Source organism: Apium graveolens, chromosome 8 (assembly GCF_009905375.1).
Source record: "Apium graveolens cultivar Ventura chromosome 8, ASM990537v1, whole genome shotgun sequence".
In the NCBI taxonomy this organism is placed as follows: Eukaryota; Viridiplantae; Streptophyta; class Magnoliopsida; order Apiales; family Apiaceae; genus Apium; species Apium graveolens.
This window is the reverse complement of record NC_133654.1, coordinates 19,257,710-19,272,339: the sequence shown is the minus strand read 5'-3', so window position 1 is coordinate 19,272,339 and position 14,630 is coordinate 19,257,710.

The following is a 14,630-nucleotide window of genomic DNA, read 5'->3' as shown; positions in this document are numbered from 1 at the left end:
CTGTGAAAATTTTGAGGAGTGATAATGGCACTGAATTCAAGAATTTGATAATGGAAGAGTTCTGCAAAAATCATGGAATAAAGCAGGAATTTTCTGCTCCTGGAACTCCACAGCAAAATGGAGTTGTTGAAAGGAAGAATAGAACTCTAATTGAAGCTGCACGAACAATGCTTGAAGAAGCAAAGCTTCCAACCTATTTCTGGGCTGAAGCTGTGCAGACTGCTTGTTTTACTCAAAATGCAACACTCATTAACAAGCATGGAAAAACACCATATGAGATGGTGAAGAACAAGAAGCCAAATCTCAAATACTTTCATGTATTTGGATGTAAGTGTTTTGTTCTCAAGACTCATCCTGAACAGCTATCCAAGTTTGATCTAAAAGCTGATGAGGGAATCTTTGTAGGATATCCACTTTCTACAAAAGCCTTCAGAGTCTATAATTTGAGAACAAAAGTGGTCATGGAATCTATCAATGTCTCTTTTGATGACAAGAAGATCACTGGACTTGAAGATTGCATTGATCATAATAAACTGAGATTTGAAAATGAAGATTCATATTCTGATACCTCAAGTCCTGACAGTCTAAGTCCTGATACTGTAAATTCTGATGGATTAAACTCTGATGTTATTGAAACTGTGGTGACTACGTCAAAGGAAGATGCACCATTGCAGGGGGAGCATACTCAAGATTTTATCACATCTCAAGAAGCATCAGAACATACATCTGGCTCGTCAAATTCTGATTCGTCAAGTTCTGATAAGCCAAGTACTGACAGTGCTGAAAATCTAAATACTGAAGGATCCAACTCAGAGAGCATAGTTTCAGGGGGAGCATCAGAAAATGAAATCGAAGACAGCATGAATTATGGGGGAGCATCCAGTTCTAGAGAAAATCTTCCATCTGCAAGGAAGTGGACAAAATCACATACACCTGATTTAATAATTGGAAATCCTGAGGCAGGTGTCAGAACTAGAACAGGTACTTCGAATGAATGTCTTTACAATTCTTTTCTCTCTCAGACTGAGCCAAAGAAAGTGGAAGAAGCTCTTCAAGATGCTGATTGGGTGCAAGCAATGCAGGAAGAGTTGAATGAATTTGAAAGAAACAAAGTCTGGACCTTAGTGCCAAGACCCAAGAATAGATCGGTTGTTGGTACAAAGTGGGTATTCAGAAACAAAACTGACAGTGATGGCATAATTGTAAGGAACAAGGCAAGGCTGGTTGCAAAAGGATATTCTCAACAGGAGGGAATTGACTATGATGAAACATTTGCTCCAGTTGCTAGGTTAGAAGCCATAAGGATATTCATGGCTTATGCTGCTCACAAAAAGTTTACTGTCTTTCAAATGGATGTGAAAAGTGCTTTTCTCAATGGAGAATTGGAAGAGGAAGTATATGTTGAACAACCTCCAGGCTTTGTAGATTCCAAACATCCAGATTATGTCTACAGGCTTGATAAAGCACTTTATGGACTTAAGCAAGCTCCTAGAGCATGGTATGAGACTTTAGCTCAGTTTCTTCTGGAAAGTGGATTCAACAGAGGAACTATTGACAAAACATTGTTCTATCTCAACCATGGCAAGGACTTACTTTTGATCCAGATTTATGTTGATGATATCATTTTTGGGTCTCCAAATGACAAACTTTGCAAAAAGTTTGCCAATCTAATGCAGTCAAGATATCAGATGAGTATGATGGGAGAACTTAGTTATTTTCTGGGCCTTCAAGTCAAGCAGAGTGAAGAAGGAACTTTTATTTGTCAATCTAAGTACACCAGAAACTTGCTGAAAAAATTTGGAATGCAAGACTGTTCAAGTGCATCCACTCCCATGGCCACTGCAACAAAACTGGATAAGGATACTGGTAATTCAGTAGATATTACTGATTACAGAGGTATGATTGGCTCACTTCTCTATCTAACTGCTAGTAGACCAGATATCATGTTTGCTACCTGTCTTTGTGCAAGATTTCAAGCAGATCCAAGAGAACCTCACTTAACAGCTGTAAAAAGAATCTTTAAGTATCTTAAAGGAACAGCTGATCTAGGATTATGGTATCCTAGAGAATCAGATTTTAAATTAATAGGTTACTCAGATGCAGATTTTGCAGGTTGCAAAATTGACAGGAAAAGCACAAGTGGAAGCTGCCAATTTCTTGGAGGCAGATTGGTTTCTTGGTATAGCAAGAAACAAAAGTCAATTTCCACATCAACTGCAGAAGCAGAGTATATTGCTGCAGGAAGCTGCTGTGCACAGATTCTCTGGATGAAGAATCAGTTACTGGATTATGGGTTAACATATTTCAAAATCCCTATTTACTGTGATAATCAAAGTGCTATTTCTATGACAGGTAATCCAGTTCAACACTCTATGACAAAGCACATCAGCATCAGGTACCATTTCATCAGGGAACATGTGGATGAAGGTACAGTGGAATTGCATTTTGTTCCCACAGATCAACAAGTAGCAGATATCTTCACAAAACCACTGTGTGAAGCTACCTTTTCAAAATTGGTAAATGAACTTGGAATGATTTCAGGTTCTTTCTCTAAATCTGCTTAAACTTGTTCTATGTTATCAGACTTTATGATCAGTATTTACAGAATTAATCTCTTTGTATATTCTGTGCATTAATTGATAAATGTCTTCAAGTACTGACTGTTGTCTGATATATGTGTCTAAACTCTGATAAGTGATATGTCTGTTTCAGTAACTCTTCTATCCTATGAGGATAACTGTGCTAGATACTGACCTACTAGTCTTCAATAAACAAATGATCCCATGAAAGAAGTAGTTATTTCTGTGGAAATCTTATGACACAAGCAAATTCTGATAACTGAGCTTAGTTAAGTTTACTTTGTATATCTTATTACTAAGTCACAAATTAGAATAATGCTACTCATCTGTTTAAGTTCTGATTCTAGTAAAACTGCTGAATGTACTAAGTGCTGATAAACCTCACTTATCAAAAGAAGAAGAACAATAATCAAAGAATAATATCAGGTACTCCTTTGAGATCTAGAGTAAAAATGTGAAAGGGACGACCCAAGTGCATTGCTGGTATTAAGTAAATATGCATTAGAAAAGCAAAATATTTTCTTGGTGACTTTTCACACTCTATGATTACTGGAGAAATACTCTGATAATAGCATAAATTCTAATAAACAGTCGTGACTCACTTACACTGAGAAGCCTCTGTAAAATAGAATTTCAAAAGATGCATAAAATTAGCACAAAAACAGTAGAGGTGAACTCATGCATGAACTCATTTATCAGTAGGTTTCAGGATAATGACAGATCTTTAGCAAAATTTTAATTATGACTTACTTCTAAGATGTACTGAAGTAGATCAGACTTTACTCTTTGTCTGTTATTTAGCTTAATGCACACACACATCACTCCATATGAATGATGAAATTTCTGTGGTGGTCTATGTTATTTTAGATAAACAGTCATTGTGTCACTTCTGCACAAATTCTGAGGACAAGTTCTAGTTACACGTTCTGATGATTAATTTCTGACGTTCATAACTAAGAACTTGTATGAGTATTTACTAAGATAGATATTCCTTGTTCGAGTTAAGACATTATGTTCTGATGACTGTTAAGTTCTGGTATAGGTCTAAGTTCTGATTTTTCAGTCTAACCCTTTACTTAACTTATCTGTGAGTAAAATTTGGTAACAGTCTCAGATTAATTTCGAAATGTTGAAGTGGAAGATTAATAGTCTATGGTTAAAACATAATGGCACTCGTCCTTGAACAGTTCACTCTTGTTCCATGTGCACATTCCTTTTCCAATGACTGATATTCTTTTTCAAAGTCTAGGGAGACGAGGTAGATTTAATTCTACCTGTCTGCATTCAATATCTTCGCGTCTCCTGCATTCTCTTGCCTATATACACAGCCACTTCACATTAGTCTTTTCATCACACTTGTATCACAAATTCAGTCTTGTTTTTCATTTACTATCACAAATGGCTGAATTTGGCTGGTTCTACAATTACGGTGATGAGACTGTGCATGTCTTTTTGAATGGAATTCCAACTCCCTACCCTATCACCAACATCCCTCACAATCTCTGGATTCAATTTCCAGAGGTTATCAAACGTGATCTGGTGGCCGTTCGAAGAGACCTTCACCTTCGTCGTATCCGTCAGCAAGAGCGAATCATACGACTCGCCATCTTGTTTGTCGAAGATAGGAAGAGGAAGATGACTTAATCTCATCTTCTTCCTGTTCTTCTTCATCCTCAGCTTTGTCAGGCTTCTTAGCTAGGACTAAAGCTGTTGACGTTAGGATTAGAAGCTTAGGGAAAATCTTGTATTGATGTAATTTCTATTTCATTTATGTATTGACTTGATATATTAATGAAAACTGTTTTTACTTCAAGATTTTGTCTCTGAGTTATTTTATCTTGTGTTGTTAAATCCTGCTTGATATTCTGATGACCATTTAAATTTTGTCTTAAGTTCTGATTTAAGTTCTGATTCTTTGTCAGCACTTATTCATCGAAATTATCTCAGTCATTTTTAACATGATTCATTTTCAGAATATTAATGTTGCAGTGCAAAATAACCAATCAGTGATAACGGGTTAAAATCTGAATTGTTTCCATTGATAAATGGAACAGTTTTTCCTTGAAACTCGGCAAATGGGTAAGTATTGATTACTGTTTTCTCGAGCCCAGTAACTATCCGTTATTACTGCATGTCTGACAGGTGTTCAACGGTAATATTTCTTTTGTATAAGTACAGCAGAGAGAAGATTTCTTTAATCTTTTTAATTTCTTCATCTTCTATCTCTCTTCTTACTTTTACTCTCCTTCACTTTACTATTTCCGTTGTTTTCATACAGATATTATCTCAAACACCTAACAGGCATACTTGAATTTCAATATTTTTCACATGGCACCAAAGGATTTAATCATTGATGGAGCAAAGTTTGTTCCAAACAACTATGCTGCAATTCTTGATCATGCTGACGCTCCATCTGAATTGCATTTTGTGCAAGATCTTCTTGCACATAGTGAGGTTGGGTACGCCTTAACTCAGCCTGAATTATTTTCAAGTCAACAAGTTCTGCGGTTCTGGAGGACTGGAATTTTTGATGATGGTGGTAAACGAGGAACTCCCAGTATTATCTTCCAAGTGGGTGATTCTTCCTATGTAGTCACTCCTGGTACAGTACGAAGAGCATTACATCTTCCAGAAGATTGTACCTTCTCTATACCAGAGGAATCAGAACTTCGGGGGTTAATGACTGATTTGGGATATGAGCAGAGTCTGACGAAACTTGGACAGTTGAAACGGGCTCATATCAGAAGAGAATGGAGTTTCTTCTTCGATTGCATCACCAAGGCTTTTGGGAACAAATGTTCTAATTATGATGCTATCCCAATTCTGAGTCAGCACATCGGGTATGCTATTATCCATCAAACTCATTTTGATTTTGCAACTGGAATAATTGGTTTTATTGGGGATAGGATGACAGAGGATCGAGATGTTGTTTATTTTGCTAGATTCTGTCAACTTATTTATACGTATTGTACTGCTGAACCCCAGTTAGTCAGCACTCAAACCCCACCTTTTAAGGTTGCAAAAAGGTACTTTAACGACCTGATAAATGCTGACACAAAGAAATCAATGGTGAGACAATTACAGATTCCTCAGTCTGTGAAACAGATTCTGGTAAATGCTGATCCAGCTACTTACAAATCTGTTTACTCAAATGTTCAACCAACTCACCATAACCAAAATCCATCAACCTCAGTCCCTACCTCTCATTCTACTCAACCTACCCTCAGAACTTATCTCAAATCATATCTCTCCACTTCACAGACTGCTCAACCTTCTTCTTCAGCACCTACTGTGAAGCCTACATCCTCTAAGCCAAAGAGAACAAAGACTGTTCCTCAAACATCTCAGAAGAAGAGGAGGATTACTTTGAGAGATGAAACAGATTCTGAAGATCAGGTTCCTTCTTCAGAACCTATGATTTATGAAGCTGAGAAGGCAACTTCTCAGAAGGATTCTGCAATTGGGGGTTCTAGGCTTCTCAAGAGGCTTAGACGTATGACTGTTCCTGCAACTCCCAAGGAATCCAAATCAACAAGGAAGTACAAGAAACAGAGGGCACAGAGGCCAGTTTCAGATGATGAGGAGGAAGCAGCTAAGGAAGGGGATCAGGAATCTCTGATCTCACAAGACAAGGAATTTGCTCCAGTCACTTCTTCTCCATCAACTTCATTTCAAGAACCTGTATCTGACAAGGCTAATTTACCTTCTTTATCTCTTGTTGATCCAGGCACAAGTGCTGAAATTGATATTCAGAACTTGGTTGTGCCTGAAATACTTTTCTTAGAAGCTCCAACAGCAAATAATCCTTCCACAACACCTGTTACTGATGCTGTTCAAACTCCTGAGTTATCACTAACACCTTCTCTGCATCAAGATGATGATCAGATTTTAGGTGAGCATCAGGATATGGCTGTTGATCAGAACTTAGTATCAGATCAGCAATTAGAGGATGTTGAAGCCTCCATTGCTACTCATACAGTTGTCTTATCAGAAGATACTGATTCTTTAAGTTCTGATGCTGCAAATGTTGGAGATACTGGTGATGCTGCAAATGTTGGAGATACTGGTGAAGCTGCTACAACTGTAGATGCTGATGCAGCAGGTCCTTCAGGACATACTCCTCCACTGACTCTTCCTAAGTTTGAACTGCTAAAGGAGTTTGTTATCAGGGATGCACCAGTACCTTGGAGTGAAACTCCTGCAGGACAGGAGTGGACTAAGGAATGGAACTCAGTTTCATGTGTTCCAAATGCTTTACATCTTGCTGAGCACTTGACTAAAGCTGATGAAATGTTAAATTCTGATGATTTTAAAACCCAGCTTAGAGTCACTGCATTGAGTACTAAACATCTACAAGGTCTTCATTCCAACACTCATGCAGAGCTACACAAGATTCAGGAGAACTTTATTAAACAGGAACAAGTTTGGAAACTTGATAAGAAAAAGTTCTTCCAACCTACCATTGACAGGGTTGCTTATATTGAGAAAACTCAAGAGAAGCAACAAGCTCAGATTGATCAAATTCTGACAAATCAAGCTTCTCAGCAATCGCAACTTACTGAAATCCAGACCTCAGTGGAACTACTTATCTCTCTTTTATTACCTGCTGATGCCAAAAAGGGGGAGAAGGTAATTAAGTCCAAATGCAAAACCAACAAGTCACTGCAAGGACAGGATGATGGAAAAGATGACCAAGGAAACTCTGGAATGGGTAGTGGTCATAGTCAAGGTAGAAGATCTACATCAAGACAAGCTAGTCACAGAACAAGTTCTGATACTGGGAAAAGAATAAGTTCTGCTGCTGGTAAAAGGATAAGTTCTGATGAACTTCTAGATCTTGATGAGGAAATGTCAAGACAGTTATTTCTTCAAGAAAATCCAGGGATGGACTTGGAAAGTTTAAAGGAAGAAGAAGCCAGACTTAAATCAGAGAAAGTCACATCTAAATCTGAAGCTTCTGGTAAAAAGTTACTTCCAAAACCTAAAGGCATTGTGATCAAAGAGAGGATACATACTGAAGAAACTTTGGCTAGATCACAACCACAGATAGATCCAAGATCCAAGGGTAAAGAAAAGGTTGGTGAACCTATCAAGCCTTATGTACCTCCTGAGGAAGAAGAAATTACTGATGGAAAACATAATCTTGCTCTGACTTCAAGAAAAATTCTTAAAACAACCTCTGACATGGCTCAAGTTGTTCAGAGTCAAGAAATTGTAAGTTCTGATATTCAGAAGAAGCAAGTAACCTCTGACAGTGCTCAAGTTAACTTGATATCAGAAGATAAATCTAAAACACTCCTACCAGGATTCACTAAAGCAAAACAGACTCAATCTTTGAAGACTACTTTAAGTGGTTTTGAAGCAAGAGTAGTTACTGGAAAGGAAGCTAGAGATAAAACTGGATTGGGAAGTGCTGATGAAAGAAGAGTACACAACACTACTGATGATCCAACTTCCTTGAGTGAACCAGGTATTGGAGCAACTCCTGAGAGATTGAATCAACTAGAATCTGTACAGATGGTTTACCATACCTACTTGAAAGAATACATCATGTTGTATTTCATGACAGATGGTAGGGTTTATCATATAAGACAAAATGCCATTCCATTGAAGTATTTTGAAGAATTGGAGCATGTATTATTCTTACTTCAAGTGGATGACAGAATAACAGAGACTGCTGCAAACTACTTAAAGGAACAGATTCAGAGACAGAAAAGACTTTATTCTGTTAAGTCTGACAGCAGATATGTTCCAAAGTACAGAAATCACAATGGTGATATTGTTGATATGAAGCCTAATACTGCACAGATCAGAACATATCTTGGTATTAAGGGGCTTGAATTCAATCTAGAGTCTAACAAAGCTTATGTCATAAGACTAGATCGGGAGTTGAGAAAAGCAAAGATTAATGATCTCAGAGCTGCAATATTTCAAACTGGTGAAGATACTGCAGAGCTTAAAGATGTCAAACGGAGAATGATTGATGAACTCAGATATGCTGAGAAATGTTTGTTGAAGAATTATCTCAGAACAACTCCTGACATCAGAGAGATTGGAAAATGATGAAGCCAAGTCGAAGATCTACAACTGCTTAAATTCTGATATTTATACAGGTTGAAGTTGTTATCAGAAGTTGAATTGGTAAAAACTTTAAGGACTGTAAGTTGTAGTTATCTTGTCTATTTCTCATGCATTTGTACTTAATGTTTTTGACATCATCAAATATCTGTTAAACTTGTATATTTTGTTAATTTACAAGTTGGGGGAGATTGTTAGATATATTTGATAATGTCATGGCTAATATGTTTTATGTTTAGATTTCAGATCTTATTTGAACAGAACAAATCAGTACTTAACTGATCAGTACTTATACTGGAAGTCAGAACTTAAGGTACTGGAAGTCAGAACTTAAGGGATATCAGTACTTATGTTATCAGGAGATAGATATCAGGACTTAAGTGCTGAAGGACGATCAGATAAGGACAGTAGCTGATTAAAGTTAAGAAGATCAAGATAAACATAAGAAGAGATATGCATGAAGAAGGAATTTCGTGAAGAATGGAATACTTGGAATAGAAGATATCTGATTGATATATTTTAGGAAGCAGAATTATATTCCATATCAATTAGCGAATATCTTGTAACTGTGTAGTATATAAACACAGAAATAGAGTTTACACCAGAGGTGTTATCATTATCGAGAATATTATTTATTATAACTCTAGAAGCTCTCGTGATATTTTGTTCATCACTGAGAGATAACAGTTCCAGATTGTAACAGAGTTTATTGTTTAAATAAAGTTTGTTTTCTGTTACATAAGTTCTTGAAGTTTGATTTGATTGTAATAAACACTGTATTCACCCCCTCTACAGTGAAAGTGTGACCTAACAGTGTTTTATAAGAATCCCGATTTGGATAATTATCCAATACGGGTATCAAATCAGATCGTTTTTGCAGTTACTTAGCGGCTAAGTAACTAATTTAACGATCCAAAACGATCCAAAAAGAACCAATATTTCAAAAATATATATAGCCCTTTTATTATTTCATTTTATTCGTATAATCATAATCAGTCAGTAAAACCCCGTAAAATACAGAGAAAATGTCGAATGAATATCGCGTTCTTGAGAATCAAACGTACGAACGAAGGCGTGATCGAACTCCGATTCGGGCGTGCAACATATCAAAACGAAGCTCTCGAAAAGTACTTTCATAATCAATCATCCGTTTTTATGCAGGAATCAAGGTATTTTTCTTATTTAATTAATTTATTTCAAATTAATTATAGATTAAATTATGAAAATTTGTTTTTGATGTTGTTGATATGATTTGATGATTCCATCATGTAGATAATATTTTTCTGGTCAATTTGGTATATTATATGTCAAAAATCGAGTTCAATAACATGTAGAAAAGTTGGTTTGATCTTTGGGTTTGAATGTTCTTGGTGTTCTTGAATATTTTCACCGGAAAATTTATCTTTTGGCCGGATTTTTGACCCGTTAAATCTGGAAACATAAGGCTTACATCATTAAATAGATCGTGTGAAGGGGAATCAAGTGGTATTGTCCGTTTTAACAGAGGGAGTCGGAATCGACCTCGCCGAAAAAAATAGGGAGTAGTCGGCGGGAAGATTTCCGGCCGATTGGCTGTGAATCTGCTGTTCTTGCTGTGATAAAACAGGTTCTGCAGCAACGTAGAGTATCTCTGCTTGTTTTTGCATTGATCTGGGTGGTTTGAAATTCGCCGGGAAGCTTTTGGCCGGCGGCCATGGCTTCGCCGGCGACTATCGGGATGAGGGGGGGAGACTGTAAAAATTAGAGTTTAACCCCCGAGGTTTTGCAAGTTTACGTTTTTGGTGCCTAGTTTTAATATTGTGCAAAAATAATACTCATGTTTAGATTATTTATAAAAATGATATTTCCTTTTTATAATATTTTCAGGAAATATTTTTATTTATTTTAAATTCCAAAAAAATAGATATATTTAATTCTGAAAATAAATTATTTTTAAATTGAAATTAAATTGAAATTATTTATTTATTTAATTTTAGTTGAAAATTAATTATTTAATTAGTCAATTAATTTAAAATATTAATTGATTAATTAATTTAATTAGTTATTAATTAATTTTAATTGATCATTTAATTAGATTTAATTATTTATTTTTGATTTAAAAATTTCAAAAAATAGTTTCGAGTTTTAAAATATTATTCTAAATTATTTTCAAAGCTCGAAAATTATTGTAAAATTATTTTAAAGCCAGATTCGGGTGTTCGAACACTTTTATTTAATTATAAAATAATTCGGAGACCCTTTTTAATTTCGAAAAATGTTCAAAAATTCGTATTAAATACCTGAAAAATCATTTTAAGCCCGAATCTTCTTTGAGTTTTTTTTTGATCAAATACCTTATGTGTTATGTGCTACGTGTTCACTGATTGATGCGTTATATGCCTATGTGGTTATGGTTTGACTGTTTTATTCATAACTTTCAATCCGTACGTCGGATTTGGGTAAAACGAAGGGTAGATAAAAGCTTACGACGTCTATGTGACGATTAGAATAATACGAGTAAGAATAATTGATAGATACTTGTGATGCCTAGCAGAGTCAGCAAGGCATAGAAAAGGAAACCAGTGATCCATAAATAGAATCGAAACGTCGTAAGAGAAGGCAAATGATTGATAAATAGAAGAAAGGCATAGAAAGAGAAGGAAAATGGTTGATGAGCAAAACTATTAGAAGAGTACAAGTAAAGTGGAAATCTTCGGTGATAAGGCAATTACTTCTGAACCTTTTTCAAGATATATTGTAAATATTTTCAAATTGTTTCATAATATGTCGCTATTATTCAAAATAACTCTTGTTTCATACTGCAATACTAGTTCTGTTCTTGTTTCAGGAAATCATAGCACTTTAAACTATTTAACTTTGAACCCTGATTCTTATTGATCTTAAGCCATAAGCCTTATTCTTCATAAACCATTGATTATTGAATTCCCAGATACGAACCATACACATACGATACTACTCCACAAATACATATCTACCACATACTGATTCTGATATTGAATATCTTAACATGCCAACCCTTATTCCTTGTTTAACAGAAGACCAATTCTTGGAACCCTTGAACCCTTGGTCTTCTACTTTCTGATTCTTTCCTTGATTAAAAGCCAATCTTTTTGAATTCCTTGTTATACCTTCATGGTATCGTGAATCACCTTATGCTTCAAGATAAATGTTGTTTATAATTCAGCTTATTGATTACATTGGTTATCATTTTGAATTATTTTAGAATTGGATGGTTTTATAAATGTGGACCAGATTCGTGGTCGGACCAGATTCGTGGTCATAGTAGGATAATGCGTGCCTTGGATCCAGTATATATAGAGAGCAAAGCTGGGAGCCTTGCTCGGGGTTAGTGCGTGACTGATCAGCAGCCTAACCTTGGTTTTTAAAATAAAAAGTAAATATCCAATTCTAAGCATTGCTCATTCAGAAACTTGATTCTTCTTAATCATTTCAATTGGTAATTATTTAACCTCAATTGCTGCTATTATTACTTGTTGAGCTAGTTAGCTCACTCTGGCAAAACTTTTTATGTTTTCAACAGTTGAAAAGGAAAGTGTTGGTAACGAGGATTTGCTGTCCAGTGTGCGAGCTAGGGTTTCCGGTTAAGTTGGATCGAGTTAGCATGAGATTCACATTGTAAATGGGATAAGAAAGATTGTAAGAACGATGTCATTATCAGTTGTAAGTTGAACTAGTTGGGATTTGGTATGATATACTAAAAGTTAAGGTTGTGGCTTATTTTCATACTTTAACTTATTGCGATCCGTGGTTGTGTAAAGAAGGGTCAATGCATATAATATTATATATACAAGTTTGTATATTGTGCGTGAGTGTGTTGTGAGCCCCAAACTTCTGACCCGGGTTTGGAGGGCGTCACAGGTTGGTATCAGAGCTACAGGTTATAAGTCACTGAAACAAGCCTAGATTGTCGGGAATGGATAGAAGGTTAGGATTAGGATTAGGAAATAGCAAGATAGAACGTCGAGAGGTTGAGTGCAGTCAAATAATAGGTTTTAGTGAGATTCGTGATGAGATTTGACATCCTTATCTAACGACGCAATTTTCAGATGGTGGCTATGGCAGATTCTTTTATCCCGGAATCGTTCGATTATTCGGAGCACTCAGGTGGAGGACCCTTATCTGATTCGCGTCCTGCTCTTCCATAGGTGTTAGCCATATCACGTCCAGCTGCGACAATTGCACCTTTACAAACTATTATCTCATCCCCTGATGCGAGGCTACCTATTCGGGAATCCCCCACACGCTGATTCTGGTTCTATCGTATATTCAATTGTGCGCACATCCTTTATATCTACTCTACATTCTGTTCTATAACATCCGTTTAAAACTCGTCTTATGAAGTACCAACACCCAGAAGGATGGATTCGAAAGCTATAGCATATGGTAAGTACATGAGGTATTAAGAAATGTTCGAAGAACCTAGAGTGAGGATACGTGTGTTTCAGAAGATAACCGCTACCAGGTTATAGGGAGCTACTAATGAGTATGCCACCCACGATTATCTTGTGGAGTGAGCTAGATGGATCTTTAAAGAAATTTGAGAGGATTGGAAATCGAGAGCTTTTTTGAAATTATATGATGATGATATGATCAAACATGATACGTATAGAAGTAATGTGATATAAATCGACCTTGTGTTATAAAATAAATCTGATGATTACTGGATAGATTTATTATACTTAGTAACCATAAGAGATAAGGGTGGGAATGTTACCAGTATGGAAGACTAGAAGTGAAGTTACAAATAAGATAGTATGCAACGGTAACTGGAGTTTTGTTGACCAATGAAGGCAAAATGGACCCAATAAAGGGTAGAAGATATATGGAAAGGAATGGGCTCTAATCTGATTATTTTCCTAATTGGATTCGTTGTGATAGTTGAGAAGGACGACAACCACCTCATATAGTAATGACGACCAGGTGTATGATTTTCAAAATTTTAAACAGTTTTTAAAAGAGATTTTCTTCATAAATTTCTTTATAAAATTCCTTGGAACAAAACAAGTTTTAAAACTTGGTTGTCCAATTACTACTTGAGTTTCTTGTTTGTTATAAGATTCAGATTATCCAGACGAATACTTGTTCTAGAAATTAGTATGGTTCGTTTAGAAGGCCAAATGAAACCGCTATTACGAAGAAGATTTGATTGTTCCTAACAGAAGAATACAAATATTGTTTGATAAGTTTAACGACGGTACCAATGTACGGAGAAACTGTTCATCCAATTTCTGAGACGATTAGAGTTTGAAGAATCGATTCATAAGAAGCCGAGTATGAGCAAAGAAGATTGAGAAAATTTCCAGACCTTTCTAAAGGAAGAACGTTATTAGCAAGGGAGGTGATATGTTGAATGATCAGCAGCATAAGGGAAATTTGAAGTTGTGATTATAAATATCGTAAAGCGTGAAAATAAAGTCGAATTATAGAAATATTGAACAAGGAAGCGCAACGCGAAAGATACAAGACCCAGTATAGGGGAATTTATTCTAATGATTGATTTAAGAAAGCATCTTAGAGAACTTTCTAAAGTTAATATATGACTCAGAATGGGATTTATTGATCGGACAAGTGTTGAAGTTGTAAACAGATAAAATGCGGATGGCGACCAATGATATCATATCTTTTTTTTATCATTCTTATAAATCTCGAGTAAAGTATGAACTTCTTTCATGATCATCTTTATAAGGTGATTGTTGAATCCCTTTCAAATCATTCCTTCTTCAAAATATTATTTCCTAATTGGGACAAACAGTGTTATGGTGTGACGATTTGTCGAAACGACAAAGAGTCTGGTAGGACGCCACCTAATCATGTGCTGTGTGCCATATGGTATGAAAGACTGGCCATCTTGAGTACTAATATGGTTGTCTCATTCCTATTCAAATCATTATTCATTCTTTCTTCTTAAATCCTGATTTGTTGATTCATGAATTTCTCCGATTGTTTCCTTAT